Below are 26,390 nucleotides of genomic sequence, written 5' to 3'. Positions count from 1 at the left end.
AGGGGAAATTCTTTCAATGTTTTCTCACTTAGTTTAATGTTGACTATAGGTTCATTGTATATAGCCTTTATTATGTTGAGGCATCTTCCTATTATTCTTACTTTCATCACAAAGTATTTTGAATTTTCTCCAGGGAGTTTTCTTCATCTTTTGAGACAATCATGTAGTAGTTTTTTATTTCTTTGTTTCAGATAATATGCTGTGTTACATTTAATGATTTGCCTATGTTGAACCAGCCCTGCAACCCTGGAATGAAAGCAACTTAATCATGCTGTATAATGTTTTTGATATGTCATTGAATTCAGTTTTTGCCAATATTTTACTGAGGAGTTTTGCATTTAAGTTCATGGAAGAGACTGCCCTGTTACTCACTTTTTTCTTCTATCCTTGTCCAGTTTTGGGATTAATGTTATACTGACCATAGCATGAGCTTGGAAGTTTCCTTCTCTTTCTATTTCATGGAAAAGTTGTAGGCATCTCAGTATTAGTTCTTCCTTAAGGGTATTGTAGAGTTCAGCAGTAAATCCATCAGTTCTTAGACTTTTCTCTCTTAGGAAACTGTTGATTGTTCAATTTCATTGCTTGTTATAGATCTGTTTAGTTGATTTATATCCTCTTGATTCAGTTAGGCTGGTCATATGTGTCTAGAAATTTGTCCATTTCTTCTAGATTTTTGAATTTAGTTGAATATAGGTTATCAAAGTATTCCCTAACGATTCCCTGAATTTCCTTCAAGTTTGTTGTGGTCTACCCTTTTTCATTTCTAATTTTATTAATTTGGGTCTTTTCATTTCTCATTTTAGTCACATTTCCCAAGGGTTTGTCAACTTTGTTTATTTTTTGAAGAACCAACTATTTGTTTTGTTGATTCATTGCTTGTTTTTTTTGTCTCTATTTTATATATTTCAGCTCTAATTTTTATTTTTTTCTACCCTGCTGATTTTGGGTTTAGCTTGTTCTTGTTTTCCTAGGAGCTTGAGATGCAGCATTAGGTAGTTTATTTGAGATTTTTCTGCATTTTTAATATATGCATCCATGGCTATAAACTTTCAACTTACAACTGCTTTTGCTGTGTTCCATAGTTTCTGAAGGTATTGCTTTCATTTTCATAAAATTCCAGACACTCTAATTTCTTCACTTATTTCTTCAATGACCCTGCAATGAGTTGTTCAGTCTCCACATACTTGAATATTTATGTTGTTTCTTTTGTCGTTCATTTCTAGTTTAATTTGTGTTATGGTCAGACAGTATGCAGGGGATTATTTCTGTTTTTTTATATTTGTTAAAACTTGTTTTGTGACCTAAAATATGACCTGTTTTGGAAAATTCCATTGCCTTCTGCAATGAAAGTTTATTGTGCTTTTGCAGTATACAGTACTCAGATGTGTGTCAGATCCTTATCAGGTTTTAATTAGCACAAGCCTTTCTAACACACAAGTTCAAATTTCCCCAAATTATATAAGTGGAGGATAGTTGTATTTCTCCATTCATAAACAGTAAATTTTATGATTATGATCTATACATAGATAGTCAGTTTTCACAGCAGCATTTTTGAAGAGGCTATTTTTTCTCCAGTGGATGTTTTTGGCTCTTCAGTCAAAATTCAATTAGATGAAGCAGTATGGATTTATTTCTGGTTCTTCCTATTCCTTTAGTCTTCATGTCTGCTTTTGTGTAAGTGCCAAGCTACATCTGGGTTACTGTGGGTCTGTAGTATAATTTGAGTGTTGTTGTGATGTCTCTAGCACTGTTCTTGCCCATGATTGACCTTCTATTGGGAGTCTTTGTGATATATATGAATTATAAAATTCATTTTTCTATTTATGTGAAGAACAGCATTGAAAATTTGATGGGGAATTTATTGAATATGTTGATTCCATTTCATAGTACAGTCATTTGCAAATGAATTCTGCATATCCATGAGCACAGAAGATATTTTCATCTTCTGATGTCTTCAACCTCTTTATGTTTTTATATTTTTCCTTGTAGAGTCTTTATTCTCTTCAGTTTGGTTTATTTCTACAGTGTGTTAAGCTATTGTGAATGTAAGCATTTTTCTGATTTCTGATTCAAACTGTTCTTGTTGGAATATGGAAAACTACTGATTTTTGTACATTAATGTAATTTCCTACTCTTTTCCAGAAGGTATTTACTAGATCTAATATTTTTGGTTTAACCTTAGGGTTTTTAAATATAGAATCAAATCATTTCCAAATAAAGATAATTTGAATTCTTCCTTTCCTATTTGAATCCCTTTTATTTCTTTCTCTTCCTTCTTGCTCTGAATAGAAATTCCCATATTATATTAAATAACAATGGGAACATTCTTATTAAATAAAAACAGGAATCATTCCTAACTTTAGAAGAAATGATTTCAATTTTGCCCCATTTAGTACAATGTTGATTGTACGTTGTTCTTATATATGCTTTACTATGTTGAAGTTTGTTCTTTTTATTCTTAGTTGCTTCTGTAGCTTTGATCTTGAAAGGATTTTGAAGTTTTTAGAGGCTTTTCTGAATCTTGTGAGATGATCATGTAAATTTTATCCTTGATGTTTTATATGCTTTTTTATATTTATTGGTTTGTCTATGATGAAGCATCCTTGTATCCTTAGAATGAAACCAACATTTTTTATGCTTACCATGTCTTTTTAATGTGTGATTGAATTTATTTTGCAAGAATATTTGCATCTGTATTTGTCAACAAATTGCTCTATAATTTTTCCTTTTTTATTGTGTTCTTATTGGGTTTTGGTGTCAGGGTAATCTTGCTTCATACATTGGTTTACTAGATCTACTTTAGAGAAAGTTCCATGGAAACCTGAGAAGAAGGTGTATTGTGCAGCTGCTGGATAAAATATTCTGTGTTTCTCAGTTAAGACCATTTGGTCTGTATTTTCACTCAATTCTGAAGTGTTTTGGTTTTGTTTTTTTTTTTTTTTGGTCTGGATGACCTATCTCTTAGAGCTGGTTATGGAAGGCTCCTTCTAGTATTGTGTTACAGTCTATCATTGACTTTATGTTCCATTGTATTTTTTAATGAATTTGGGTGGGTTGTTGTTTGATGCATATATTAACAACTTTTAACTCCAATTAATGGATTGTTCCTATTATTAAAGAGAACTGATTCTTTGTCTCTTCTGTGTCACCTTGGTTTGAATTTTATTTTATGAGATATAAGTATGGCTCATCCTTCACACATTTTCAGTGGAAAATGTTTTAACATCATTTCACCCTAGCCAATGTTGTCTTTGTGAGTGAGACACATTTCTAAAAAGATGGAAATGGTGCAGTTGTGCTTTATTAATCCAGCTAGCAATTCTGTGTTGTTCAGTTAGAAAAGTGAGATGATTAATATTAGGAGTTAAAATTGACAGTTCCTTTGTTATTTTAGTTTCAACAACTTTTCATTTCCACTAATTGGTGGACAAATTATAAATAGCTTCACATATACCATATCAAATACTTTAGTTTCATAGTTTTGTGATCTTCATCACATTCACAATTTGGGACAAACATCATTATTGTCAACTGCCAGTAACAAACTTCCTAAACTGAAATTTGTGCTCATTTGTAAAACTCCATATTCTCTACCCATTTGCCCATTAAATCCCCTTAAATGATAAAGCTATAAGAAATTAAAGCCAAGAATTTTAAAAGAAATCTGTCCCGAAAAGGAGTAGTAGCAGGTCCACATGTTCAGTTTTTCTAACTTTTACACATTTGTCCAAGATGGATGCCATACAATTAAAGATTACACCGTCATTCTCTGGAGCTTCGTCAGGATCCTACTAATGTCCCTGTTCCTCAGGCTGTAGATGAAGGGATCCAGCATAGGGGTGACCACTGTGTACATAAGTGAGGCCACCACATTGTTTCTGGGAGACTGGGAAACAGCTGAACCAAAGTACTCTCCAAGGGCTGTTCCATAAAATAAACAAACAACTGACAGGTGACACCCACATGTGGAGAAGGCTTTCTTCCTTCCACTGGAGGTCGAAATATTTGAAATGGAGGAAATAATTTTACAGTATGAGAAAATGATCCCTAAAACAGGGAAAATACCAAGTATGACACCAATAATATAAATAAGTATGGTATGACTAAATTTGTATGTACAATCAAGGTTAAGGAGTTCAGAATAATGACAAAAGAAATTAGCAATTTCTAAATCCTTGAAACAAGAAATCTGTAATACAATCAAATTGTGGATCTGGGATTCAAATACACTGAGTACAAATGACACCAAAACTAAGAAGACACAGAGGTGATGGTTCATAATTACTGTATAATGCAGAGGGTGACAGATGGCCACAAACTGGTCATAGGCCATCACAATCAGAAGCATATTATCCATACATACAAAAATGATAAAAAGAGACATCTGTGTCAGGCACCCCACATACGAGATAGTTCTGCTGTGAGTCTTTATATTCATAATCATCTTTGGGACTGTGGTGGAGATGAAACAGATGTCAGCCAAGGATAGGTTATAGAGGAAGAAGTACATGTGGGTGTGGAGGTGGGAGTCAGAGCTGATGGTTAGGATGATAAGCAGATTCCCAACCACTGAGACCAGATACATGGACAGGAACAGTCCAAAGAGGACAGGCTGTAGGTCAGGGTCTCCCAAGAGAAGCCCACGAGTTGGAATTCTGAGACACGGGTTAAATTCATTGCTTCTATATTGCTCAGATCCCTTTTGGAAAAGAAATGCTATTGAAAAAATTTGGTAAATCAATATACATCCAGGACATTATATATTTTGAATACAGGTACTGACAAGTAAAAATGTCACATTTCAGTTTCATATACTTGTTGCATTTCTCATTTGGGACAAACCCAATCTTCTTAGCACTCTTATGCTAATAGTTTATATATTGTTCACCTTGTTCTTAGTTCTTAAACACCTAATATAGTGCCACTCAAGTAAACCATGTTAGAACACCCAGAACATTAGTATTACCAAGTCCACAGTGACAGTAAAATATATCCCACTCATTTACAAAAACAATGTAGAATAAATATTCTCATACACATTTAAGAAAAATATTCTGATTGAAAGAAATTAGAAGTGCACATTTATGTCTTATTCCATCCTAAGACACTGATATAATTTCCCCAGGCATAAAATATTGACCAATCCTCTGTAAAAGCAAGGATTGCCGTATGGAAACAACAAACTAATGTTGGTATAGTTTCTGATCAGAACACATCATTATGTGCCTGCACACACCTGTGCAGGTAAATGTGTATAATATTTGCCTACCTTAAGAATGTACCTTATATTTTTAATTAGCTACCCAGCAGTTTTCATCTTATCTATATACATATTTATAAATGAATGTGGGCATTTTTAAAAATACAAATAGCCTGACTTCATACCAAAACCTGTATCATGAAAATAACAGCATTTGAAGTTGTTTGTTACTTCCTTAACCAGAGAAGTGGCCACTGTCTTAGAATGTTTCTTTACATATAGAAAATGCTCCACTATTATTATTACTATTATTATAATTGTCACATATTCCCATATTAGCATATGAACATTTGCTAATATTTGCTTCAGAAGTAATATTTCATACAGTTCTAAAATTTTACATATGGACTTAGAGATCTTGGTAACTGCATGATTTTTTTTCTTGCACACCTGTCCAGAAAAGGAACAATTTTCATGAATTTGGTGGGTATATTTTCCTGTCAATACGTCTATGTCAGTATTTATTTATGTATCTATAAAAATTTTTCATCAAATAATTTATGTAAAAAGTGCCTCAAGCCCATTTATATAGTACAAAGCACAACAGCTATTACCTTACAATATAATACTTTATAGTTTACATCATCCAGTGTCAGAGAGACATCATTTAACTTGTAAGTTCATAGTTATGGCAGTCATTTCACTATCTGTGTTCATCACTTAATGTAACAAAAGTGAGAATTTGAATAAAAGTTTTTGAATGAGATGATGTGCTGATTTATAATCCTTAATGCATGTTCAGTTTGATTCTTAGTCAGTTGCATTTGTTTTACCTTTAAAAATTACTCATTATCATCTACATCCTCCTATTAAGATTGCTATGAATTTTAACCCTGAAGCCATTCCTGCAATTGTCCTATTTTTCATAATACACCATGAAATCTCAACATGTAATATTTCCATGCGGCTCCAGAGGAGAAGATAATACTAGGATCAGGAATTGAAAATGAATATCTTTGTGCTGAATCATTGATTTATCTAAATGTGCAGAATATTTGTTCAATCCGTCTGTGTTCATATTACTTAATGAAAATAGAGAGAGAGAGACTGCACATACACAACATGTGTGGCCCCCAAGAGAAGTATGACAAAAAGTGCTGACCATGATAGATTTAAAGAAAACAGAACTCTATCATGATGGAAGTAGCAGGCTCACTGACAAAGTTTTCAAATAGCATTGTAGCCTGCACTGTGTGTATTTTTACAATGTATCTCAACTTCAGGCATAATTTTTACTACCACCTTTGATTGGTGCTTTTTATCTAGGAAAATTTCTGCTGTGATTTTGAGTAATTAATGAATATGTAATTAAATAGTTATAGTGGTCACAGTTCCATGATATTCCTGCAAATAAAAGATATTTTATCTTGTTCTAATTTGAAGGAACACTCCTGCAAAGGATCAAATGGCAGATAGCACCAAACATGTTGAAGCCTCATTGCTTATATCCAATGTTTTAAAACCAATGGACTCACTTAGCATTTAACAGAGATTTTTTTTTGTTTCTGTTTTGTTTTAATATTTTTATTGTTGTACTGGGTAGCAGTACATTGTGACATTTAAAGAATTTCTTACAATGTATCAAATATATCCACCATTCTACTTTATTACCTCCCAACCACCATTGCTAGAACAGTTTTAGAAGGTATCATTTTTCCATATAATACATGGGTACAAAGTACTTGTACTATATTCATCCTTTCACACCCATTCCCCATCTCCTCCCTCCCACTGGTAGCAGCTACTCCCCCAGACATGACATGTTCTGTCCTCATGTTCTCTGATTTTGTAAAAGAAAAAAAATGACATTTTTGTTTGTTTAAGATAGCTACATAGGGAGTTTCTTTGTGAGATTTCCATGCATATTTGTATTATAACCTGAATTGGTTCATCTACTCTATTTTACTCCTTTCTACCTTGCTCCCCTTCTTATGATGCTTTCAACAGGTTTAACAATATGTATTCATTCTTGTATAGAGAGGTCATCTGTATTTTTGCTAGTTAATGTATAGGTAGTATCAAAAAATAGCTATAGGTATAGATGGAAATAAAAGACAGTATTTCATGTCTTTCTAAACATATGCTTGTGATAATAAAAAGAACAAAATAAAATTTCCTGCTATAGAAATAAGAAAACAATAAAATCACCTCACAAGATATTTAACTTTAATGGTAGGACTGGATGATAGGGAAATCAACCTTGATATTATTAATAATATCTGAATTTTATTTTGGTCAATTTTAGATACACGTCACACATTATCCCCATATGCAGCACTCATTTTCTTTTAACACTGTACTGAGTGTAGTCCTCTCAAATGGATATTGACTTAAATGATCAAAAGTGACTCTCAAAGACACTAACAAATTGCCATAAATGAAGTGAGGCCACCATGATTAAAAATATAATTTCAAGATCCTGGTGTGGTAGACAATGCCTGTAATTCCAGTACTTGGGAAACTGAAGAAGGAGGATTGTGAGTTGAGGGTATCTGGAATACTTAGAGAAAATAAATTGCATTATCAGACTCTGCATCTAATGCACTAATTATTATTGTCCACAATCCATATAAATAAGCAGAGGTCTTAACTACAGTTACTTTGAATGCAGATTTCCCAACTTTTTAAGTTTTCTCAGTAGGATTGAAGCCATGACCTGACATTATGCCTTCTTTGGTGATTTTGGACTAATAAAAGCATTGACAAGGATGTGGGAAAGCAATACATTAAATACATGGAAATTTCAAAAACAAAATCCCTATATAACTATCTTAAACAAGGAAAAATGTCTTTTTTCAAAAATGAAGGACAGGATGGTAAAACAGTTCCTTTCTGGGGTTGGTATCAGTGGGAGGGAGGAGAATATAAGCAAAGAGTGAAGAAGGGTGAATTTCATGGAAATATTATATTTTCATGTATGAAAATGGAAAAATGAGACCTTTTTGAAACTATTCTGGGGAAAATGAATGGGGCAGAATGATGGAGAAGTTTTATTTAGCCAAGATATATTGTAAGCACATTTGGAAATGTCACAATGTACCTCCAGTATAACAATATAATGATAATAGAATGGGAATATCCTGGAGTAGCTACAAGAGAGACATCTGTTATGAACTATGATATGCATACTCTGCTATCTTTGCCTGTGACATTTGAATACCCTCCCTCTAGAAAACAGATAATGGCACATAATATTTTGCCTTGAGGTATACAATGAATACCAAAAGGAAGATTACAGTAATAAAGTATCTTTTCCTTTGGTCAGAATAACATAGAATTTCTGGGTGTTTTGTGAGGGGAACCTGCCACTATTCCCGTGATATTGAGCCCTATGTCTATAATCAGTCCAATGCTGTCATGGTTTCCCTCATTTGTACTCATAAACCTAGTACTGGTTACATAGGAGCAATGTACTCACTCACTTTCCATAAGATGATAATATGGGCACATTTGACTAGAAGAAGATGAAATATCTGAAATAAGACAAAATACAGAAAAGACATTGCTGAGCCACTGGAAATGGGAAAGATCTGTAAAACAATTGAAAGTCATATTATTACTTTCCTCTTCTCTTCATCATTTTTTGCTAAGGAAAGAATTCAGACAAACATTACCTACTGCTATGAGTGAGATATCTACAATTTAGAAACAATGTGAGTGGAAAGGAAATTCTGAATAAGAATTCTAGTTGCTAACACCACAGCCAATAATATATACTTCACAGTTTTCATAAGTGAACTTATTAATATTTGTATCCTCCCACCTGATTACCCACATTACCAGGTTTGTTCTCTGGATGAGGGAAAAATCTTCCAATATTCCTTCCCACATCAACCATCTCTCAGCACTTACTTGGTGAATCTGCTTCTCTGCTGAGTGATGACCAAGGAGTGTGGATCAGAGCACCCTCCCATTATTAATGCATGAGGAAGGCTAAGCCTCATGTTCCCTGGATGGAAAGGAATAATGTCACTTAGAAGATTCTGGATGCAGGGAACTGTGGAAAGAAATAAATACATGCTCTAAGTGGTCTGATACCAACCAAATGAAGGGTCAGAGTGATAGGCTAATTATGGATCATTGCATCAACTTGGAGTATTAATGTGCAGAACTCCTAATTAATCAAATTTGTCCAAGCTGTCTCATCCTCTAAGGATTTATTAATATTAACATAGGAATAAGAAGAAAAGAAAATGAACATCCACAATAGATTTGGCAATTCTTCTCTTCCAGGAAAATCTCTTGTTTACTAATCCTTTTCTTCACTTCTATGTATTTTTATAAACTGTGAAATATTTAAATGATCTGAAGACAGATATTTCCATATATTTGCAAAGGTTCATTTGCTTTTTATTTCAATTTTCAAAAAGTTAACACATATACTAAAATCTTACCAATTTAAAAATGTTTATCAGAGACTTCAGTGGCATTGGTTGCATTCTATTGTATTGAAACTATCAGTGTCATACATCGTAAGAATCCATTTTTACATTCTGAAAAATTATACAAATTGGGAATTTCTTATGTATATTAACATCAAATGCCTAGCACCATCATTCCACTCTAAAAAATCACGACAAATTAAAGTCATGAACTAACCAAAATAATATGAACAGTGAGGCATCAGTCACAAGTAGAGATGCAAAGTTTTATTGCTTTTTTTTCAAGCTGCATTACAAAGGACAGCCCTGGGCCCTGATACTTAGATTTTTCTGCTGTGGAATATTCTCAGTTCACTTTTTAATGCCATGCACCTCAGGGGTTAAATGAAAGGATTCAGACTAGGAGGGATCATAGAAGCCACCACAAAATTTAGGAGAATATGATACAGGAAATTCAAGATTCACATCAATGCTTATCTCATATGTTAAGCAAAAACATGAGAGGTGAACCCCCAGGCATAAAAGAATTCATACACTTCATATTATGACGGGGTTCTTAGAATGAAACAAACTTTTTTTTTGTAACTAGAGAAGTTTACTATATGTGAAAAAGAAAATTTGGCAATAAGAAAATGTTAGAATCAGAAAAATCAAGATAAGGATTTGAGCATGTTCATTGGAAAAATTAGAAATTTCCATGTAAGTTAATCAGTTGTGCAGCCTTGAATCCAAAAGGTGAAACAAAATGGACACCAAAACTACAAGGACACAGAGTTGAGGATCACAGAGACTGTGTAATACAGGGGGAATTACCACAAACTACTCATAGAGCATCACAGTCACAAGCATGACATCCACAAATTCAAAAATTATAAGACACATCAGTTTTTGAAAGACAATATAACACATAACTATGAAATTCTATGCCAGTCCACAGTTATCTTTGGGATTAGAGTGGAGATAAAACAGATGTCATCCAACTATGGGTTGGCAGTAAGGACATGGGTGTGTGGATGTGGGGGTCAGAGCTTATGGCCAAGAGGATGAGCAGATTCCCAAGAACTGTGTTCATGTACTGGACAGGGAAAGTCCAAACAGTGTGTACTAAAATCAGATTAATGATTATTTTACAATCTCTTATCTTTTCTCTCCTACCCCTAGTGTTCAATAGCTGTCATTGTGTTTTATTATGCCATCTTCCTACACAGATGCAAAGTATTTTGATACTATTCATTCTGTATCATTCTCTTTTTCTCTCCCTACACCTATTAGTCGTATCAAACAGCCCCACTATTGCAAACATGTTGTCCCTCTCTCTCTCTCTCCCTCTCTCTCCATATATATATATATATATATATATGTCACATATATATGATCATGATAGCATTTGCATATACATTTACCATTTAGATTACCTTCCACATTTGAGAGAAAACCTGTGACCTATATCTTTCTAAATATGGCTAAATTTGCTTAACCTGACGAACTCCAGTTCCAATCATTTACCACCAAAAAGTGTCTCCATCACCTTATTGCCCTCTTCTTCCCTTTTTCAATTTCAAGACATCATTTTCTCCTATTTTCCATGAAAGTAGCATCTGCTTCAATTTCCATATTTGAGGCAAAATATTCATCACAAAACTTATCATTTTAACAACATTATGTACAAAGTTAAATAATATATATTATCTTTACATCCTTGTGGAGGGAATGACAAAATACATCTCAATAAAACTCAGTATCTTTAAACCTAAAAGTCTATACTCAATTTTTAAATTCCCTATTCTTCTCACATGTCAATGCTGGCACCCACAATTTTACTGGCATAAATCATAAGAAAACCATAAAGTTATAAAAAAAAGTATCACCAAAGAACCAGTATTAATAACTCTAGATGTTAAATTTCATCAATTTTTCCAAACTATACTCCCAATGGATGTCACAGGGCCTGAGATTAGATGGTTCTGCTGTGGAGTCCTTTCAGAGCACTTTTTATGTCTCTGTGCCTCAAGTCTGCATATGAAAAGATTTAGAATGGAGGTACACACTGTTGATCATTGATATCAGGGCAGCTTTTGGGAGAATGTGCTTCAGCTGATTCAATGTACACTCCAAGCCCTGTTCTATACAAAATGAGAGTCTGGCAGGTAAGAACACCAGGGGTAAAAGACTTTATACTTCCCACCTGCTCATAGGACACTCACAATGTGAGAAACAATTTTATATTAAGATAAAAAGTATCTCAGAGTTGGTGAAAAAAGTAAATACATTACCAGGAATGAACATCATTCTATGAAGTTGTCAAAACAGATAAGTTTAAGGAAATAGGTATATCATAGAAGATATATTTCTGTATGCTTGAAGTAGGTAAAATATAAGGAAATGAAATTGTGCAACTGGGGATCTACAAGGCAAAACAAACACAAAAACAAAAAAAACAAATAATCCACAACTTTCAGGTTTCATGAAAACTGAGTACTGCAAGGGGTGACACATATCTACAACTAAGCATAAGCCATCACAGTCAGGACCATACCTCCATATGTATCTGTACGTATATCCATACATCAAAAATGAGATTAAAAGATATCTGTGTCAAGTAGAGCACATAGGAGATGACTCTGATATTAGTTTGGGTATACACAGACTTCATTGAGACTATGGTGGAGATGAACACATGTCAACCAAGGGCTGACCTCTGAGTAAGAAATACATAAGGGTGTGAAGGTGGGAGTCAGAGTGGGTAGACAAGATGAGGATCAGGTTTCCAAAACTGTTACCAGGTATGTAGATTGGAAGAGTCCAAAGTTCTGAGACAGATTTATTTTGATCCTTTGAGAGCACTATGAGATGAAATTTTGAAACAAATGTTACTTTTTGTTCTATCTACTCTTCTCTTTTTGAAAAAGGAAAAGATAGGTGAGAGGAAACAGACAGACACCCAGCCCTCTGTATATATTTTGACTCCAACTATTTACAATAAAATGATTCTTTCTTGAGGTCTATCCACCATTTTCAGCCATATTTCTCAGCAATGATAATCCCAATTTTGATAAAAGTCTTACAATATAACTTTGTGTGTTATTCACCTTTTCTCCAGACACTTCCTTAATAAACTCAAGTGAACGTTAGAAGGCCAAGAACATCAAATGTGACAAAACCCATGATCAAGATAAGATACAATCTACTCTTTTAAGATGAAAAAGAGAATAAAAATGTCATTTCTATTTTTAAGATGAAAACATTTCTCATTTAAGAACATTAAGAAGCAGTGATAGGGCTGAATGCTTACCTTAAATAAGTAGATACTCTGCTTCACAAGTATGAGGCCCTGAGTTCAAACACCAGTACTTCACAAAGAGTACATGTACACATATATTTTACATCATACACACATTATGCATTTACATTCTACAAAATGTATAGGAGTTTTCTTGACTTAGGATATTTGTGATCACATATTAAGTGCTAGTACCTTAATTATAAGCTTCACAATTCATGATCAGAAAATAATTTTATGTGATAAATACCTCCCAGAAGTTTTTAATTAATTTTGAGATTCCTGATCTCTCTTTATGAATATTAGTGCTCACCCAAATATTCATGCAGTTTTAAAAAATAATTAGAAAACTCCTCTCCATCAATTTTTGTTGTCATTAAATGATATCATTGACCAAAAATGTAGCATTACTGTACATAAATCAATGATTAAATATGTAATGTCATGAAAGCCACTGTGATCTACCAATAAAACATGTAATAAAAATGACAAAATGTAAATATATATTATTTTTGTTAATTTATGCATTGCATATATATATACTATATATACATATATTTATCTGTGTGTGTCATAAATGTATGTATATATATATACATATATATATGTATATATATACTAAACACACATCCTTTGAGGAAAACAGCAAACAATACTTATCCCCAAATTGGACAAGGACACCTCCAAAAATGAGAACTACAGGCCAACCTCTTTAATGAACATTGATGCAAAAATCCTAAATAAAATAATGGCAAACCAAATCCAACAACATGTACAAAAGATCATACACCATGAATAAGTTGGCTTCATTGCAGGGATGAAGGGATGATTCAACATACACAAACCATTAAATGTAATACAGAATATTAACAGAAGCAGAAACAAAAATCACTTGATCAACTCAATAGATACAGAAAAAGCCTTCAATAATATTCAACCATTATATTCAAACATTTTACCAATTTATGATAAAAGCTCTGATGAAACTAGGAAGAGAATGAAGGTACCTCAACATTATTAATTCTATATATGGCAAACCTATAACCAACATCATTTCTCCTAAAGTTGGGAGTGAGACAAGGGTGCCAACTATCCCCTTCCTTTTCAACATAGTCTAGGAAATCCTAGCCAGAGCAATAATGGAAGACGAAGATAGAAAAAGAATACTAACAGGCAAAGAAGTAGTCAAAGTATCCCTATTTGCAGATGACATGATCTTATACCATAAAGACCCAAAAACTCTACCCAAAAGTTCATAGACACCATAGAAAGCTTCAGCAAATAGGAAGATACAGAATCAACTTACAGAAATCAGTATACTCTCAAAATACCAAGAATGACCAGATTGAGAAAGAATATAGGAAAACAATTCATTTATAATAGCCTCAAAAGATCAAATACCTAAAAATAAACTTAACACAGGATGAAAATGACCTCTACAAGAAGTACAATTGATCTAAGAAAGAAATCAAAGAAAACTACAGAAAGTGGAAAGATCTCCTATGCTAATGGATTGGCAGAATCAACATAGTAAAAATGGCTATACTACCAAACACAATCAACACGTTCAACCCATTTCCCATCTAAATCTCAATGGCATTCAAAACAGAGATTGACAAATCTACCCTAAAGTTCATTTGGAAACACAAAAGACAGTAAATACCAAGGCAATACTGAGCAAAAGAGCAATGGTGGAGGTATCACAGTACCTGAGTTCAGTCTATTCTACAGAGCTTTAGCAATAAAAACAGCATGGCTCTGGCACAAAAACAGATATGATGGCCAGTGGAATAGAAAGAGGACCCAAATATGTATCCACACAGCAATGTTCACCTAATATTTGACAAAACCACCCAAAACATATGAAAAAACAGCCTCTTCAACAAATGTTGCTGGGAAAAATGGTTTTCTGCCTGCAGAAAACTGAAAATAGATCCATGCCTGTCAACCTGTACTAATATCAACTCAAAGCAGATTAAGGACCTTAATATCAGACCTGAAATCTTGAAGCTAGTGCAGGAAAGAGCAGGGAATACACTAGAAGCAACAGGTATAGTCAAAGACTTCCTCAGTAGAACTCAAGCAGCCCAGCAACTAACAGAAAAGATTGGCAAATGGGACTAAGTGAAATTAAAAAAGCTTCTTCACAACAAAAGAAATGGTCTCTAAATTGAACTGGTTTCTCACAAAATGGAAGAAAATATTTGTTGACTATACATCAGACAAGGGACATAACCACTGTAAATAGGGAGCCCAAAAAACTAATTTCCCCAAATTCATTGCCCAATGAAGAAATGGGCAACCCAACTAAACAGAATGTTTTAAAAGGAAGAAACCCAAATGGCTAAAAAATACATTAAAAAAATGCTCACCATTTCTGGCCATAAAGGAAATGCAAATCAAAACCATGCTAAGATCCCACCTCACAGCTGGGAATATAATGGAAGAAATGTGAGTCAGGTTCCTACTCATGGGGTGCCTGCACACCCATGTTTATGGTAGTGCTATTCACAATAGCTAAGCCTATGGAAACAGCCAATATGCCCCTCTACCAATGAATGGAATAAGACAATGTGGAATTTATACACAATGAAATTTTACTTAGCCACGATGAAGAAGGAAATTTTGTCATTCACAGGTAAATGGATGGAACTGAAGAACATCATTTTTTGTGAAGTTAATCAGGCTCAGATGACCAACAAATCACATGGTCTTCCTCATTTGCAGATTATAGACCCACATGAGATAATATTATTGTACATGAGTCACACTAAAGGCAGACCATGAACAGGAGGGTTATGTGAAGGGAAGGAAACAAAAAACTTGAATGTGGCTGATTTGCTCACTGTATAGGAAATAATATAATAATCTTAAACTGTCAGAGGCCACTATGTGAAGGGAGCTAGGGAGTAGTAAAGAGGACTGGTAAAGATAAAAGAATCTGGGTTGTAATACATATATGCATGCAAGCAACACAAGAAATCTAAATGCTGTGTTTCTCTTATATCTTTTATGTTTTTTCTTTTACAAAATCAGAGAACAGGAGGGCAGAGCAGGTTCTGCCTGGAGGTGGGGAGCTGGCACCAGGGCAAGGGGGAAGGTGTTGCAAACAATGTATACACATGTAAATAAATGCAAAAATGATAACTGTTGAAACTATTCCAGGAATCAGGGGAAGGGGATGAAAGAGAATAGCAGAGGAGGTGAATTCAAGTATGATATATTTGCTATAGTGTAGTAACAATTGTATATACTACAATGTAACCCCACCCAGCATAACAATAATAAAAAATGAAAGCAGAAGAGGAACTTTTGTAAGGAGGAACAACCAATTGCTGATGAAGGGGAACAATAGAAGGTGAAAAAAAAGCATAAATAAGAGAAAACAAAAATATTAAATCTCCCAGCCAGACACACTGATCTTTTCAACTGTCTCCTAAGCAGAAGAAAGTATCACAAAATGGGTAGTGGGATTTACTTCAGGTACCTCTCAGGTATATTTCCTTTTTATATGCTTTGCAGTTTCCAAAATGGGAACTAAATCAAAGCCTGTCTTTAACTCTGCTTTTGAGAATGAGTGAAATAGATATGATATTTCAGTAGTGTTTATGAAGCTGGTAGGATATCCTGGAGAGAAGGAATATGCAGGTTCGTGTTCCATGATTGTGGAAAGAGAAAAGAAATGATGATCCAAACAAGATTTTGGTGTCCTCTACTCAGGAACAAGATCAGTAATATTATTAACATTGTCAATTTTATCCATTTAAAAAAATTCCATCAGTTTTTTTTATTACCATTATTCAATGGGACAAGATATGCATAGTAAAAACTGCAACTTATGACCAGTGTAGTTTCATAGCAAATAATGCCACCATTTGTAGACAAATATCATTATTATCCACCTCTGAAATTGTTCACCTTCCCAGACAAAACCTTTATATCTATTTAGGGAAATCCCAATTTAACAACCATGTTAACAATCATTCTACAAAAAACAACCGATAATGAATTAAAACTACAAACTCCAAAAGTACTGTGGCAGAAAAAAATTAATGAATTTAAGTCTAGTTTTCTGCTTTTTCTCTTTCCTGAACTACATTCTAAATGGATGCCAAAGAACCTGAGAGTACACTATCCTATTCTGGAGCTTATTCAATGCACTGCAAATGTCTTTGTTCCTCAGGCAGTAGATGAAGGGATTCAGCATAGGGGTGAACATCAGTGGTGTTCATCAGCAAAGCCACTGAATAATTTCTAGGGGAATGACAAACAGCAGATCCAAAATATTCTCCAAGCCCCATCCCATAAAATAAAAAAAACAACTATCCGTGATTTCCACAGGTGGAGAAGGCTTTATACCTCACACCTGATTATGCGAATTTCAGAATTGAAGAAATAATTCTGTAGTATGAGAGAAGGATCCTGTATTTGGTAGAAAACACCAAGTATGATACCTACAACATCCATGATTATTCTACGGCTAAAGATGTCCATACAAGCAAGGTTTAAGAGCTGAGAAGGATGACAGAAGAAATTAGCAATCTCTACAACATTAAAGCATGCAAGTTGTAAGAAAATAAAATTGTGCAACTGGGATTCAAAAAGGCTATGCCAAGATGCCCCACTGCTGACAAATGGTTTAAGAAAATGTGGTATTTATACACAATCGAGTTTTATTCAGCCACAAAAACAAATGAAACTTTGTCATTCTCAATAAATGGATGTAACTGGAGAACATCATTTTAATTGAAGTTAGCCAGGCTCTGAAGGCCAAAATTCTCCTTCATTTAGTGTATTATAGACCAAAAGAAATGCAGAAATATTAAGGGACATGGGTCACACACTAAGGGGAGAACACTCACAGAAGGAGTAGGAAAAAGGAAGGAAACCTAAAACTTGAATGTGGTTGATATGCTCACTGTAGAGGAGTGAATATAGCAATCTTAAACTGGCAGAGGCCGCTATGGAAAGGGAACTAGGAAGTAGTGAAGAGGTCAGGTAGAGATGAACCAGTGGAGGTTGCAATACACATGTGCATGGAAGCAATGCTAGGAATCTCTGTAAATATCTTTATCTCAAACTATAAAAAGCACTATGTATTTGTTATTATCTTTTATGATTCCTTTGCAATAAAATCAGAGAAAAACAGGGTGGAACAGGTTATACCCAGAAGCAGGGAAAGGGGGAGAGGTTGCTAAAACAATGTGTACACATGTGAGAATAAAACTGTAATATAAAAAAAAACTAAATAAAGCAAAAAAAAATGGCTGATTGAAAAAAACCCCAAAACTAAGAAGACACAGAATCTAGGATTCATAATCCCTGGGTAATGCAGAGGATGACAGATGGCCATGAACCTGTCATAGGCCATCACAGTCAGAATCTTACTATCCATACATGCAAAAATGATAAACAGAGACATCTGCAACAGGCAACCCACATAGGAGGTGGCTCTGCTATGAGTTTTTAGATCCACAATTGTTTTGGGGATGGTGGTGAAGATGAAACAGATGTCACCCAAGGACAGATTGGAGAAGAAGAAGTACATGGTAGTGTGGAGGTGGGAGTCAGAACTAACAGCCAGGATGATCAGCATGTTCCCAAGAACTGTGACCAGGTACATGGACAAAAACAGTCCAAAGAGGATTGGCTGCAGTCATGGACCCTCTGAGAACTCCTTCAGATGGAATTCTGAAACACATGTTACATTTTTTCTTTCTGCACTCTCAGTACCCTTTGAAAAAAGAAAATTTGTTGGAAAGTGAAACAAATAAAATGCCCCAAGCACTCTACATACTTTCAATGCAAGTATTCACAAGAATTCATACATGAATTTCATATATCTTCCTCCATTATTTCCCAATTGTGCCAAACCCATTATTAGCACCCTTTCATTGTAGGTTTCTAAGATAATTGCCTCCTTCTGCCCACACTTCCTTTATTGACATCTTCTGAGCCATATTAAAAGAGCAAGAATATTAGTTGGAACAATCATAGAATCACTGTTAAATATAATCCAATGTTTCAAAAAAATAAATTAGTAATGCCATCCTTTTTTAAGCAAAACATCAAATTGAAGGAAATTAAGAAATATACAAATTGACCATATTTTTCTATGAAAATGAAAGAATTACCATTGGTTTAGAGTATTTATGAACACTTTATAGGAGCTAGGAAATTGGCTGTTCATAATACCAAAGACAGTTTTTTGTGCCTGTCATATTCCAGGAATTTTTCAGCATTCTTCAGTTTTCTGATTTCCCTCATTTGTGAATGTCATTGCTCACCAAGTACTGTTTATATTTTAAAACTTTTTTGGCATGTAACAAATATCCTTGACTTTGGTGAATTTCAGATTTTCATAAAAATGGTTTTGGAATGAGAAATTATCATATGGTATCTCTGACCACACATTTGGCACTTATGTTCACTGTATCTGTCAATGATTGAAAAAAAATGAATACAATGAACATTTGAAATTTTAAAGTATTATACAGGTTTATCTTAATCATACCAATTAGACATCTGGAAACCATCTGTATGTAAGACAGAGCTTTGCTTTTTCTTTGTCTTGATTCTGCATTCTATGCTAGCATAGTCACATTGATTTCCTGGTAATAAATGATTATTTGCACTTATGAACTTTTGTGCCCAAGAGATTTGTTAAAGACCAGATCTGATCCCAAACCTTTTTATTTCTAATTAATATATTTCTTTATATAACTCTTTCCTGATATGTGGATTTCAATTTTCTTACTTCCACTACATGAAGGAAAATTGGACTTTTTGTTTTCTCTGGCCACAGTATAATTTAATTAAGAATAAACAACAAAAACCAGAAAAGAGTATGATATAACTTAAACACATCTCACAGCACACCTCCAAAAGAAAAGAGTACAGGAAATAATGTAAACACTCCAAGGAATAATGTCATTTCCATCAATTATAAAATGGAAGGGAAGGAGTAGGGGCAGGAGGGGAGAAATGACCCAAGCCTTGTATGCACATATGAATAATAAAACAATAAAAAATTATAAAATGGGTGTAATAAATATTTAATTCATAAAATTATTGGAAGGAAGTGTTTAACATGCTATATGTAACAGGTCACCCTCAGTTTTATACATATATATATATATGGAATTATTGCCATGAATATTTTAGTAAATATTCCTATGAATATTTCCATTTCATTATTGATTTGTGTTTCAAAAAATAGATTTCCTAAAAACCTTTTTTAAACTCAAATAAGTAGTACAGACTATTAAACCTATTGCCCCAAAATATACTAGTTTACATTGGAAGGTGGTTTTAAGTATTCTGTGAACTACACTGATCTACTTCAAATGTAAAGATTACTTAGAGATGAATCAACATGCTTTCTATCACATGTGTACACGAAAGCAATGCTAAGGGTATTTCTGTATAGCTGTCCTTAACTCAACTAGCAAAAATGCTTTGTCTTCTCTATTATGCTTATGTCTTTTCTTCAATAAAATTAGTGATAAGGGCAGAACAGTACCTGCCTATAACTGAGGGGGAAGGGGTGATGGGCAGAAATGACCCAAACAATGTATGCACATGTGAATAAATGAATAATTTTTAAATGCTTTAAAAGATACACAATGTTAACTGAGAGTGTGAGTCTTTTAAAATGTAGCTTTCTTATTAGGACAATCCTTTGAATTTATTTGTTCCTCTCTCCAGGACACATAAGTGAAAATTTCTACAAAAAGTGTTGATGGGGGGTAATTCTCTAATTTCAAGTGAATAATATATATCCAATTTTGCTTTTCAATTCCTATAATTAACACTTTTAAAAATCAGGAGCTGGTATCATGGCAAAAAACTGTAATCCTAGCACTCAGGACATTGAACCAGGGAAATTTCCAGTTGGAGGAAAGCCTGGCCTACACTACAGACCCTGTCTGAAACAAACCAAGCATTATCACCTATACCGTCTCGTTCTGAACATTTCTTGTCAACTTTACCCTGGCAGTCTGAAATTTCAAATTCACAGGGAGCAATAATATATTTTTACATCCCTCCTAGCACCCAGATATAAGTCAGAAAATCAAGATTTTTGTCCCTTGCCACTGATTACTAACAAGACAAAATGTGCAGAGTATGTGCAAGTATCTCCAGCCATCTGTGCTCATAAAGCTTCATGGAATTAGAGAGAATGATGCCCAGCCACTTAACATTTGTGACATTAAGAGATGTCCGGGACATGGAATCTCTTAATAAACTTGACTATTTTAGTTAAATAACCCCATCTAATGGAAATACTGCGCTCACTGGTGAACAAAATTCTCAAATGGTATCGGAGCCTGGTGTCTAAAATGTGTCTCACCCTAAGGTACAAGGTTACTTGTGCCTGTCATCTGTACACTCTTCTCCTTTTATACCCATGAAAACCTGCCTGTTTTTAAATAACTGATTGATGTAGATGTGATGCAATGGAAGTATAGGGTCCATGTGTTGATAAAAAACACACAAAGAAGTGTTATTTTTATCTTGTCTCTAGTTCACCAGGAGATTCCTTAAATGGAAGAAATCATAGAAAGGTAAGTACCACTGTTTTGAAGCCATGATGCTTATGGCCAATTTTGGACATCAAGGAAGCATCTAACTCAGTGCTCCATGGATTACTTTTGATGCCACATGTGTGCCAGTCAAATCATAGGCTCTGAAAACTCAAACTTAAAAGCGAATATTTCATGTTTCTCTGTATATATGCATATAATTCTATGAAGATAAAAGCAAAGTGTCTTATTTGAAAAATAAAACACTAATATCAGAGGACCTGATATTTTATTTTATTATTATTAACAATAATATTGAAACATTATTTTCAATATTTTATGTAATACATAAGTCTTCTGTCTTGTGATCTACCATGAATCCAAATAGGAAAGAATAAGAAGAATGGGTCTCTTCCTGGACTGGCACGTTGTGATATCAAGGGACAATGTGCCAGGGTTCTCCAGGTATGATGTCCTGTGACTGTAATCAGGTACTCCAACTCATGTATGATTACACTCTTTTCTGTCTATCAACCCGATCCATGTTATTTAAGATCAATGTGCTCCTTCATTTTCTGTAATACTACAACACCTTGGGTACTCATGACACCTGCAACTTAGAAAGTCCTCAAAACATTTCAAGATGTTAGATACCATTCCCCACTTTAACTTCTTCAACATCACCAATAGAATCATTTTGTCATGCATAGGAAACAATTTAGAGAGGCCCATTTTCAGGTGGTGGTGGGTGATGTAACTATGTAAATAGAACCAGTGTTGGTGGAAAGAAAACTTTGAATAAGAACATACTACTGCAGTTATAATCCATACATTTATAGTATAGGGAAATGTCAAAGGAAACTCCCAGTAGAGCTACCTTAAAAAATTAAACTATTTTTTCAGGGAGAGAGAGAGAGAGAGAGAGAGAGAGAGAGAGAGAGACATAGATAGATAGATAGATAGATAGATAGATAGATAGATAGATACATAGATACATAGATACATAGATGCATAGATACATAGATACATAGATAGATATTGATATAGACGGAGAACATGGTTGTATTAGTCCTTTTATCTGAAGGGAATATAGGGAAGAGGGAGAGGGAAAGTGGATGATAGAGAGAGAATAATACTGAAACATATTTTATGTGTGCATGACACACTGCACTGGAAGCTGTTGAAAAATAGGGAGCAGAGTGATATAGAAATAAGCAATAGAAAGAATACATAATAAGTAATAGAAAGGTTTAATCTGATTAAAGCACGATACCTACATGGATTTCATTTTTGAGGCTATTATGAAAGAAATTGGTTTTTTGTTTATTTTTCACCTTATTTTTTAGTGGTATGTTAAAAGGCTACTGATTTTTTCTGTGTTGATTTTATATCCTGATATTTAGTCACAAGTGTTTTTCAAGTCTTGAAGTTTATTAAGGGAATTTTTTAGGTGTCTTAGTTATAGATCATATCATCTGCAAATAGGGTTGACATGGCTTCTTATTTCCCTATTTGTATCATTTTTATTTCTTCTTTTTACTTTATTAAACTGCCTAAGAAATCAAATCTACACTGAATAAGAGTGGAAAGACTAAATCCTTGTCTTTTTTCTGACTTCAGGGAATATACTATGAGTTTTTTCCCATTTAGAGTGATGTTGGCTGCTGTTTGCATATATAGGCTTTATTATGCTGAGCTACATTTCCTCCATTACTATTTCATCAAAATTTTTCATTAATTTTTCCAAAAGTTCTTTCTGCCCATATTGAGATATTTTTATTTTTATCCTTTATTATGCTTGTAAACTGTATTACATTTATCTATTTGTGTATGTTGAACAATCCTTGTATCCCTGGAATGAAACTAACTTGATGATGGTGCATTATCTTTGTAATATGAATTTTATTCATTTTGTTTGCTTTTATTTTATTGAAAATTTTGCCTCTGTTCAGGAAGGAAATTGGTCAATAAATTGTTTTTTTGTAGTTTCCATATATGGGTTTGGTATCAAAATAATAAATTCTTCACGGAATGAATTTGGTAGGGTTCCTTCTCTGTATACTTCATACAATATCTTGAGGAGTGTTGTTGTTTATTCTTCATTAAAGTTCTGGTAGAATTAAGCAGTGAATCCATCTGGTCCTGTACTTTTCTTTGTTGGGAGACTATAGACTCCTTCTTCAATGTCATTGCTCATTATAGACCTGTGTAAGATGTTTACAGCCTATTGCTTCAAATTTTGTAGGCCATATGCATCTAGAAATTTATCCATATCTTCTAGGTTGTCCAGTTTATTATAATATAACTATCCAATGTGTTCCCTAATGATCCTCCGAATTTCACTGGTATTTTGTATTATCCCACTTTTCACCTCTACAATGATTAACTTGGGTTTTTAAAATCTTTTTTTCCATTACTTTGACAAAGGGTTTGTCACTCTTGTTTATCTTTTCTTTTTAAACTAGACCTTACCAAAAGCCAACTTTTTATTTTGTTTCCCTGTGTTGTTCCTTTAGTCTCCAATTTACTAATATATGCCCAGATTTTTATTAATTTATTCCATCTGCTAATTTTGAGTGTTTCTTAATTTTGTGTTCCTAAGAGCTTAAGGTGCATCATTACGTTATTTATTTGATCTCTTTGATTTTTTAATGTTGGCACTTAATGACTAAATACTTTCCACATAGCACAGACTTTGTTGTGTCCTGAAGTTTCTGGTTAGTGTATTTTATTTTCATTTGATTCTAGGAATTCACTGATTTCCCCACCTCCTTACTTTTTTAATGACCCAATGATCATCAAAGTATATTTTTCAGTCTCCATGTGTTTTTATATTTTCTGTAGTTCTGTTATTGTTGATGTCTAGTTTTATTCCATTGTGATCTGATGATATAAAGGAAATTATATCTATTTCCTTGTATTCATTAGGTCTTACTTTATGTCCTAAAATATCATCTACTGTTAAGAAAGTTCGATGGATAATGGGTAATTTCGTTTATTCTGTGACTAATGGATGGAATATTCTTTATATTATTGTTAAGTCCATTTGATCTACATGGCCATTTAATTATGAAGTTCCTTTGTTCATTTTTTTTGTCTGATGACCTAACTCTGTGTGAGTCCGGAGTATTAAAACCCACATAACAAAGTGTTGGGTTCTATCTGTGCTATTTAGTGGCTCATTTTATCAATAGATAGTTACAGTCTTTTTTTGTCTTCTAATTTTGGTTTGAACTCTAATTTCTAAGATATGAATGTAGCTACTCCTGCAGTCTTTTGGCTTCCATTTCTTAGAATATCTCTGTCCATATGTTCACTATAAGTTCATGTTTGTACTTGCCCTCAAAGTGCATTTCTTATAGACAACAAATAGTTGGATCTATTTTTTTGGCAGTACTTGGGATTGATCTCAAGGCCTTGCAATCTACCACTTCAGGTATGCTGCAAGCCCATGTTTCTTTTGTTATTTTTGAGATAGATTCTTTTTTTTTCAACAATTCTTTATTGTACATTGGAGAAATAGCCCTTTGTGTTGGTTCAACGTGCAACAGACAGAATATCTAATTGAAAAAAGAGGAAAATGGGAAGGGTAGAGGAGAGAAACCTCTTGAGGTCCAAAGTTGCAAACAAAAACTGGTAAAAGATTCCTCACACAAGAGAAACTTTTGCAAGTTCCATGCAAAACAGGAAGCTGTTGTGCCTTAAGAGAATCCCTTCAAATAACAGAAGACACTCCAAGCTTTCCTTCACATGGACTCAGAGCACAGGGGAAAAAGAAATCAAAATACCTTTTGGCATTTCAACATATTTGGAACTCTTGTGATTACATTTTTTTACAGTCCTTTTAAAGAGAATAAACTCACACAATATTAGAGAAAAAACAGGCAGCTCACATAACAGACTGCTGGGGCAAGGTTAAAAAAAGCTCAAGCTTTTTTTGTTTTTTGGGGTTTTTTTCCTTGACATATAAAATGGGTCAATTTGCATTAACTTGGGCAAATAACTTGCAGCAACAAAGAAACACAAGCTATACAAATCGTTTTAAAATAAAACAAGGATCCTTTCCTTAGAAAAGTTATCTTCTTGTTGTAAACACATTCCTGATAACTTCAAAAGATGACCAAAATAAAACAGTATCTATAGAGAGCATTTTCTGATTTTTTTGTACATCCAAGGATAACATAAAAAATAAAACTGGAGAGTATTTCACATCCAATTGCACAGAATCATTTTTGCTAAATTAATGTAAACATTGGGAACAGCCAAATCACCAAAGAATGCAGACAGTTCAAAACACTTGATGCTGCCTTCATTAAAGTGGTTCAAAATCCAGATCTATAATTGCGCAATATTCACCAGTTATAAAAAGAAATAGATATTAATTTTGAGAAATAGCTGCAACTGAGACTTTTTATTTCTGTGTATATAGTGATTTTTAATTTTTTTAATTTTTTGTACTATTTATTTTAATTTTCCCTGAGGACCCCAGAATCCTCCCCTTCTCCTCCTCCTTCAGCCTAATCTGACTCCCAGCCTGACACTGGATACAGGTTGTTGATTTCATCCTGGATAGTGAGCTAATAATAAATTTCAAAACGCTGTCTCTTTTCCAAGCTCTTCTGTTGTTTTGGTTTTGGTTTATGTTAACCGTTATCACCTGCCGCTGTTCTCACTCTCTCTCTTAACTCATTGTCTTTGAGGGGGGGTGCAGACTCCAGGAGGTGCCTTGTCCTTCATACTCCTCAGCAAGTTATCAATCTATCGTCTTCAGTAACAACCCGCTTGCTCTGGCCGATCTGGCCCAGCTTGGGCGGCCACGTGTTCTGCTGGGCACCGAAAAAAGTTGTTAGTGTCCTGCAGGCGGCATGAGAAGATCTGGCCCACGTCCCCACCGTCGTCTTAGGGACTCAGCTTCTCATCCCATAAGGCAGCAATTCCGACAT

General features: G+C 34.0%; 2 pseudogenes; both read right to left on the bottom strand.

The window, feature by feature from the left end:
• Window positions 1–3,754: 3,754 nt before the first annotated feature.
• Window positions 3,755–18,545, bottom strand: LOC109702376 (olfactory receptor 7E24-like; annotated as a pseudogene).
• A 7,588-nt stretch (window positions 18,546–26,133) lies between these two features.
• Window positions 26,134–26,390, bottom strand: LOC109702374 (calcium/calmodulin-dependent protein kinase II inhibitor 1 pseudogene; annotated as a pseudogene).

Source organism: Castor canadensis, chromosome 14 (genome assembly GCF_047511655.1).
Source record: "Castor canadensis chromosome 14, mCasCan1.hap1v2, whole genome shotgun sequence".
NCBI classification, from domain to species: Eukaryota; Metazoa; Chordata; class Mammalia; order Rodentia; family Castoridae; genus Castor; species Castor canadensis.
This window is presented reverse-complemented; position numbering and strand designations above follow the sequence as displayed.